The sequence below is a fragment of the Podarcis cretensis genome (assembly GCF_951804945.1).
Source record: "Podarcis cretensis genome assembly, chromosome: 6".
NCBI classification, from domain to species: domain Eukaryota; kingdom Metazoa; phylum Chordata; class Lepidosauria; order Squamata; family Lacertidae; genus Podarcis; species Podarcis cretensis.
In genome coordinates this window covers 47,663,229-47,672,066 of record NC_137175.1, presented here as the reverse complement: position 1 = coordinate 47,672,066, position 8,838 = coordinate 47,663,229, and the positions used below count along the sequence as shown (strand labels likewise).

General features: G+C 44.3%; 1 protein-coding gene across 2 annotated transcripts in view; it reads right to left on the bottom strand.

The window, feature by feature from the left end:
* BAK1 (BCL2 antagonist/killer 1) overlaps positions 1-8,838 on the bottom strand; it is a 40,325-nt gene extending 31,487 nt beyond the window's left edge. The window contains exon 1 of one of the 2 annotated variants that reach the window (XM_079980940.1): positions 8,660-8,838. The gene's annotated coding sequence lies outside the window, so the exon portion shown is untranslated. The remainder of the gene's footprint in view (positions 1-8,659) is intronic. The other variant, XM_079980938.1, reaches the window with a different exon arrangement.

Genomic DNA, 8,838 nt, shown 5'->3' with positions numbered 1-8,838 from the left:
TCAGAAGGTGCGTGCCATGTAGGCACTCTGCCTACTCGGTCCCAACTATAAAACAGACCTTTGCCTTATCTATGTTTCCATTTCCCACAGTATGTATTTATTACACACACACACATACAGGGGCATGGCTTTGCAAACTCTTCCTTCTGCATCCAAACCCCTTAGGCAAAATTTTCTTTTGTCAAAATATGTAAGCTCTTACATAAGTGATCCATAAAAAAAGCAATACGGAAACAAGAAGCAAATTGGGAATACATTTGGAATCTAACAAACCTTGTAATAACAAGTATTTTTTTTTTAAGAGAATAGATCTCTAAAATAATTTAACACAGATCAATCAGTGTTAGCACCTTAAATTGGACCTGGAAACAAACCGGCAACCCTACAGCTGTTTTAAAATGAGGCGCAAAGCCTAAGCATACGCAACTGAAAAAAGCTGTATATTGCTTCTCTGTTTACCCTTGCCCCCACTTCTCTTCCAGTCCTCTGTTATTTCATCTGTGTCAAAATTTAGCTTGTAAGCTGCTCAAGGCAGGGACCTAACCTTCTGTGCTCTGAGAAGCAGCATGCATGACAATAGCGTAATAGTGGTAATATATGAAGCTGCTATGTGATGTTGATAATAACCTAGATCAGATGTGAGTTCCAGCAGCTCAGGGTGATTCATTTTTCCAATATGCAGAAGGCTCACAATTGTCAGGTCACTGACATGACAAGAGACAGCCACTGAGGCATCCCATCAATACCTCAAGTTAGCCACATTCAAATCCATTTCCTGCAAGCAGAAGTTCAGTCTGTGGGGTCTGTGTTTCCAGAGAATGACAAATCACCTCTGGTGGGTAATCCTTTTCTAAGAAATGCATATATGCTTCCTTAAAACAAGCAAGCAGGCCATTGGGCCACCCCCAATCAATAAAAATACATAGCGAACTGAGGTTCTGCCCCCCCCCCAACAAAAGGCCTGGTACCCCAGCAAAAATCCTGGTTACGCCTCTGTATTATCCTGCCCCCTTCCTCTACTTTATCACAGTATATCACAGGTTCTATCAATGGTTTGCTACAAATTGCAAGGAAATTATATGGAGAAGACAAGCAGGTCAAATAGGATTCTCAAAAGAGCTTGGAACTCAAATTGAATGCTGCTTTAAAAAAAAAGAATTCCAGTTTTCTCAGGCCATACAGCTAGCCAGACAATCTCAGAAGTTAAGTGTGTGTTTGGAATGTCCCAAGTCTTGGCTACGCACATAAAATGATTTATTGCATGGAAGGGACTGAATGTCGATCCCAAACAGTCCTTTATAAAGGAGCAATATTTCTCGTGGATGAAATGTAGTAAGGCAGATAACCAGAAAATTATCTCTTCAAGGGAAAGGTTAAATGTGACTGCGTGGTGGGTTCCAACTTGTGCCATGTTGAACTGCTTGTCATATGCATTATCAGATCACCGCAAACCTAACAAAACTTGAGTTTGGGAAAGTGGCACATCAGACAGTCTAGTTTTGCAAAGTGGTGGCTCATGCTGGGAACTGCTGTGCAGTCAAAAGTTACGCCACCATTGGGGCATTGGGTTTACTGTACTTTTTGATCTGTCTCCTTTTCTTGTGTGTTCATCTGTAGGAGGAATACATCTCATGGTCCTTCCCCTCTGCTCTGTTAGGGCTTTTAGTCTGTAGTGTTGACATGCAACAAAACAACACCACCACAAACTGGCTTATAAGTGTAAAACCAAATTTACTAGAATAATAGCTAGACTAGAGATAGACTTGTAACCATCCAAGCAACAAACATACTAAGGTGCCATGTGCAAAACCAAGCCTGGAGATACTGTAAACATGGAGTGGATAAATGTACAACTGTATCTTATCATGTTACATGTGCAATAAATGTTATACAGACTGGATAAATGAACCGTTCAACAAGTCTTGAGTTGGAAACACAAAGCCGTATGCATGGATCAACCACAAGAAGGCAAATCAAAGCCACCACCCTGGTGAGAATAACACAAGTGGGCAAAAGGAGACCTGTTCTCTAGATATATTACAGGTTTCGCTACACGCTTCATCAGTCTGAAAAACCAGTCATACAAAACGGTTTGCTCAGGATAAAGAAAGTATTCACAGGCCAACTCAAGACCTATTGAAGAACATCTCATCCAGTTCAATCTTTGAAAAACAGCTTTGAAAAACTTTTTCATATTCTCCAGTGTGTTACCCTTGCCATTGTGGCGGCACGGGGTTGCCGTTCTGTGATTGGACTTACGCTACTTGTTGAACGGTCTACTGTATGATGGCAAGAATCACACCTCTTGCTCCAGCCCTGCCCATCACTGCTATGTGGCCCCTAGGAGGTTGGCCATGAGAGACTGCAGGACTAGGGAACAGACTGTATTCAATTCAGCAGAGCTTACTTCTGAGTGAGCTTGGTTTACCTAGGGCTACAAGTCTTGATGGCTGTACACAGAGGACATTTACATTCACAGAGTCTTGAAAGGGGTGCACAGCTTTCACCCCTTTAGCCCTGCCTTCACTTCCATTTCCTTTCTCTGTTATTTCACCCGCCTTGGATGAGCCCCTTGGGACAGAAAATTGTCTTCATACACCATACACACAGATAACACAATGTCAATAAGGTCATGTCACAATATCCCAAAGACCACCTCCTTCCCAAGAGGACTCCTCTTGGCAGTTCCACCACCCTCAGAAGCTGAAAGAGGGCATTCTCTGTGGGAGCTCATATGTTGTGGAATTCCTGCCCAAAGAGCTGCATTAGCACAGGGGTAGGCAACCTAGGGCCAGATGTGGCCCAATTGCCTTCTCAATCCGGCCCGCGGACGGTCCGGGAATCAGTGTGTTTTTACATGAGTAGAATGTGTGCTTTTATTTAAAATGCATCTCTGGGTTATTTGTGGGGCATAGGAATTCGTTCGTTTTTCCCCTCCCCAAAAAATATAGTCCAGTCTGAGGGATGGTGGACCAGCCCACGGCTGAAAACAGTTGCTGACCCCTTCTAGCACCTTCATTATACAGCTTTGATGCTATGCTAAAGATGTACCTCTTTGCCCTGGCTTTTGATACCAAAGATATGTGTTTTGGGGAATCATCTTATTCCTGTGACTTGCTTCAACTGCTTTCAGTACTGAATTTTAGATTGCTGCAATCTGCCCTGAAGCCTGCTGGTGAACGCCAAGTAATACATTTAGTAATGATAATGTATTTCAATTACAGTGATATGTAGAGATACACATAGAAGAGAACATGAACTTTCTCAGTGATTTTCATGGCCACTTCTGCTAGGTGCTCTTACCTTTGACTAAATTATGAAAAACCATGCAACACTAAAAAGAGGGCTGGGAAACTGTTGAAACATGTCAACTTCAGAGTTATGAAGAAACATTACACTGGCATCCTAGAAGGTGATGTAACAGTGGGCGCCTTCTGTGCCAATTTGTCAACACCTGCTGAAAATCTTTCTATTCCACCAGGCCTATGCAGGCAATTAAGACTACATCCCTCACAATGGTGTTTGTTTTTAATTTCTTTTTGTTTTTAACTTTTTAGGGCTTGGTTTTCTGTTTCTATATTGTTGTAAATGGCTGTGATATATTTTTATGATACATTGGCATATAAATATTTTCATAAATCGATAAACTATTTCAGAACCTTGCAATAACCTGCCCACCCTTGACCCAGTCCTGATAGCAAAATGCATTATTTCATTGTAACAGTTTCCAGTGAGGTAGACATGTCAGACTGTTGTAGCCAAACATAACGAGGCCTTGTTGCTTCATCAGATGCATAAAGCTGTTATCTTCAGTTGGCAGGTACTTGGGTATACAAAGAAGAAAGTAAACAGTGAGATCAAGTGGTAATGAAATGCAAAAAAAGCATGTGACAATTATATTAAAGCTTAAATGCAAGTTACATGAAAGGCACACATCAAGGATTCATTGACTACACTCATCTTCCAACTTGATATATGCTATAATGTCATCCCCGCCCTTCTGCATTCTGCATGGACAAATAGGTCAGTCTCTACACATAAGAGTACCCTGGCACAAATCTTACATTCAGCAAGAAGTAGAATACAGTGGTACCTCGGTTTGAGAACAGTCCTGTTTAAGAACGATTTGGTTTACAAACTCCGCAAAACAGGAAATAGTGTCCTGGTTTGAGAACTTTAAAGGTAAAGGTAAAGGGACCCCTAACCATACTTTGACGTGCTTTTGAACTGCCAGGTTGGCAGGAGCAGGGACCAAGCAATGGGAGCTCACCCCGTTGCGGGGATTCGAACCGCCGACCTTCTGATCGGCAAGTCCTAGGCTCTGTGGTTTAACCTACAGTGCCACCAGTCTAAAAACGGAATCCCAACAGTGGAAGGGCACCAGTGGTGGGAGGCCTCATTAGGTAAAGCATGCCTCGGTCTAAGAATGGTTTCGGTTTAAGAATGGACCTCCGGAACAGATTAAGTTTGTAAACCAAGGTACCACTGTATTTCAACTGCTCAGGGCATTTTGCTGCTGTTTTTAAACAAAGAGAGACTCCGGCATGAAACTGATTACAAGTTATGGAGAAGTTCTGTTCTATTATATTTTGCTTTAATAGGGATTGGGGCTTTCTGTCCCACTATGAATATCCATGATTGCATTATTACTGCTGATGTGAATTATCACTACTCTTATTTGGCATACATTTACTCTGAAGTGGAATTGTCACAGATAGTACTGTTTGCATTTCATTGCCATTTGATCTCACTGTTTACATTTTTTTCACAACATCTTCTAGCCCATGAAAGTTTTTGCCATAATACACTGTAGTACTGTGAGATCTCATCTCTGTTTTATGCAAATACAGAAACTGCAGAGATGAGGTCTATAATGGTTCAGCCCTATATAGGTCTACTCAGAAGTGAACCCCATTGAGTTCCCGGGAAATTCCTCCCAATATTTCACTATAAATAACATTAACAAGGTAAACAAAAAACATCAGACGTGATCACTATCAAATGACAATACAGTGGTACCTCGGGTTAAGTAGTCAATTCGTTCCAGAGGTCCATTCTTAACCTGAAGCATATGTAACCTGAAGCGTATGTAACCCGAGGTACCACTGTATGTGTTATTTTCCCATCAAAAATGACCGGCTTGGCATCTATACACACTGTGAGAGATACATGCTGAAGTTTAGGGAACAAATGTAACTTACCAAAGTTCATTAAGGAACATTTGAGGAATGTCAATCCTCTCCATCCCACCAGTGCACTAACTCCTAGAGGACACCACAGTTACCACATGGGAAGATTAAGATTGCATAAATACCATACATTTAAAACACATTACCCTCACACAAGAATCCTGGGAACTGCAGTTTACCCCTTCAATAAACTACAGTTCCCAGGATTCCTGGGGAGTGTGTGCATGCTTTAAATGGATGGTGTGTATGCAGCCTAAGGCACTGGTAAAGTCGTGTGTGTGTGTGTGTGTGTGTGTGATTTGCTACTATGCAATTACAATGTATCTATAAACATTAAAAACTCTTTAGAAAAATGCAAGCCTCTATATACAATTAAGAGTCGTATAAAAGCATCCTTAATGCACTATGTAAAAAATTGCATTTTAGTTTTGAACTAATATTATATTTTGAATACAGTGGTACCTCGGGTTACATACACTTCAGGTTACATACGCTTCAGGTTACAGGCTCCGCTAACCCAGAAATAGTACCTCAGGTTAAGAACTTTGCTTCAGGGTAAGAACAGAAATCGGGCTCCGGTGGCGCGGCAGCAGCAGGAGGACCCATTAGCTAAAGTGGTGCTTCAGGTTAAGAACAGTTTCAGGTTAAGTACGGACCTCCTGAACGAATTAAGTACTTAACCCGAGGTACCACTGTATATCTATCTATCTATCCCATTTCCCTATATCCCAACTTGAATGGTCAATTTCTTCTTTGGTTTTTCCAACAACTTCAATGTTCCCCCAATTCAAATAGGATTTTCCCCACTACCTTTTTTTGTACAGAAAGTTAGGACTACTTTATACCATAGTTAACACAGCATCTTTATCTGACATTATAACTCAAAATGCCCTTCTCAAGTGCAAATTGTGTGTTAAACTGGAAGAAGAAGAAGAAGAAGAAGAAGAAGAAGAAGAAGAAGAAGAAGAAGAAGAAGAAGAAGGTGGTTATCATTTGTACCCCGCCTATGTGACTGGGTTGCCCCAGCCACTCTGGGTGGCTGTGTTTTGTCGTTCCTAAAAAATCCAGTAGCAGCTATGCACATTCCAAAGAAGTCACCTTGTTACCGTCTAGGAAGCAAGTACCACTGAGACCAAAAGGACCAATTATAAACACATTTATCACCTATGAACCACTTCATGAACTGTTCCGTAATCAGTGCTTTTTTTCCTTTAAAAAATATTTAGGGGTACTCTCATTTTGACTCAAGAAAATCACCATTTTATAGTTCAAATCGGGGAAAATAAATACAGTAAATGGAAAAAAGTACAAAGATTCACAGAATGTTTAGGGGTATGCGTACCACTGTGTCCCCTCAGAAAAAGCACTGTCCGTAATCAATATGCATAGGAGCCAGTTGCAGAAGGGGCTGAATCAGCCATTTAAAACATGAAAAGGACAACCTTGGGGACCTTTTTCTTCACTTTATTACTACATATCCACACAATAAAAGTGCCACTGTTAAGACATGAGTTAGGGTCAGACTGAGCTGTGGGTCCTGCCCCACCAGCTGCAGATCAATGGGGGGGGGGCACCGGAGAAAGCTTAATCCACCTCACAATTCAAACTCCCCAGTTGTAGCCGTGGAGCAAGAGAAGCATTTGTTCCTCTTGCACGTTGACAGTGCTGTGCAAAGCAATCACGTAGCTGCCACGGAAGCACGTTAATATAATGGCATTAGAAAAATGGGGAGGATGCACCCTCTCCTAGATCCTGCATCCTCAGGATCACACCCTGGCACTTATTGGTTACAAGTGTCAGACCTGGAAGGCCAGGGCTCAAATCCCCACTTGGTCATTACTCTGGAATAACTTGAGGTGCTGTGGTTTGCCAGCAGGGCCAGATTTAGGTTTGATGAGGCGTTATGCTACTGAAGGTAATGGGGCCCTTTATATGTCCAGCTGTCCTTTGTCAACTACAAATTGTCGCTGTTTTTTGTGTTTAATATATGCTATATCGTAATTTATGGATCTAATAGGTATCTAAAGTAAGGTTACCAGACGTCCCCATTTCCCAGGGACAGTCCCTGGATTTACAAATCAGTACCCTGACAAAAAAAGGGATGCGGGTGGCGCTGTGGGTTAAACCCCAGAGCCTAGGACTTGCTGATCAGAAGGTCAGCGGTTTGAATCCCCGCGATGTGGTGAGCTCCCGTTGCTTGGTCCCAGCTCCGGCCAACCTAGCAGTGCGAAAGCACGTCAAAGTGCAAGTAGATAAATAGGTACCGCTGTGGCGGGAAGGTAAACGGCATTTCCGTGCGCTGCTCTGGTTTGCCAAAAGTGGCTTAGTCATGCTGGCCACATGAGCTGGAAGCTGCACGCCGGCTCTCTTGGCCAATAAAGCAAGATGAGCGCTGCAACCCCAGAGTCAGTCACGACTGGACCTAATGGGTCAGGGGTCCCTTTACCTTTACCTTACCCTGACAAAATCATATGATTCCTACTGAAGTTGAAAAGTGCCCCCAGATTCATTGGAAAAAAATCTGGTAACCTTAATCTAAAGCCATTTGCACATCTCAAAATATGTATTTTATCAGAGTAATTGTTGAACAGCAATACAATTAAGAAGAAGTATATTAATAGTGAAATAATTATGAAGCTCTTAACTTAAAATGATTGGGGGCCCATTACTTACATCACAGGAGCCTACACAACACGAAACACTGTTGCTGTATGTAGGTTTTATTTTATTTGTTTTTTTATCTTATATTTTGGAAATGTACATCCAGTTGTTTTTTTCCTTTAAATTTTTTGGTGGCCCCCAAAAGAGTGGGGCCCTAAGCTACAGCTTGTTTAACTCCAAATAGTACTAGTAATAATGATAGCCCACATGCATGCGGTGGATGAACAACCACACACACCCGCGCGCGCGAGAGAGAGAGAGATCGTATTCCGGATGTTTAAACCTTGCCAGATCTCAAGTAGCTGCGTCTAGAAGGGGAAAGGGGGAAAAAAGCCTGGCGGAGAAGCCGGCTCCATTTCCCTGCAGTTGCAGCAGCAGCTCCCCGAGGCGCTGCTGACTCCGCACTTTCCGCTCAGCTCCATGCGCGCACGCGCGCCCCCCTAGCCGGCCGCAGCCGAGCCCGCCGGTCGCTTCCTCGCGTCGGCGTGGCGCGCCCGGCAGCGCGGCTCCCGAGAAGCGACCTGGCTGGCCCGGGAGCGCCGGGTCCCTTTCCCCTCGCCGCCCCTCGCCACGGCCGGGCCCCCTGGCATGGCGTGAGCGGCGGCCTCGTCCCTCGCTCTCCCGCCTCTCGGGGACCTTTGGAGAATGATGTCCTTCCGCTGGGCTGAGGCGCGGCCAATAAACGCCTCCGGCTCCGAGGAGGAGCAGGCGCCCAGCGCCAGCAGCACCCGCCGGACCCTTTTGCCGCCCCTTGTCCATCCTGCAGCCCCCGATGTGTCCCCCGCCGCCCCGGACTCGCTTCCACTCACCCGCCTTCCCGCCGCGCCCCTTCCCTCCGGCGAGCTGTCCCTGGGGTTGCGCGGCGAGCTCGGGATGCGGCGCCGCTGCTAGCGCATCCTTCTCTGGCCGCCTTCCTGCTGCTTCTCGGCCGCTTCCTCCGCTGCAAGGAGGGGCGAGGCGAAAGGAGAGAAGGCGAAAGGAAGGCGGC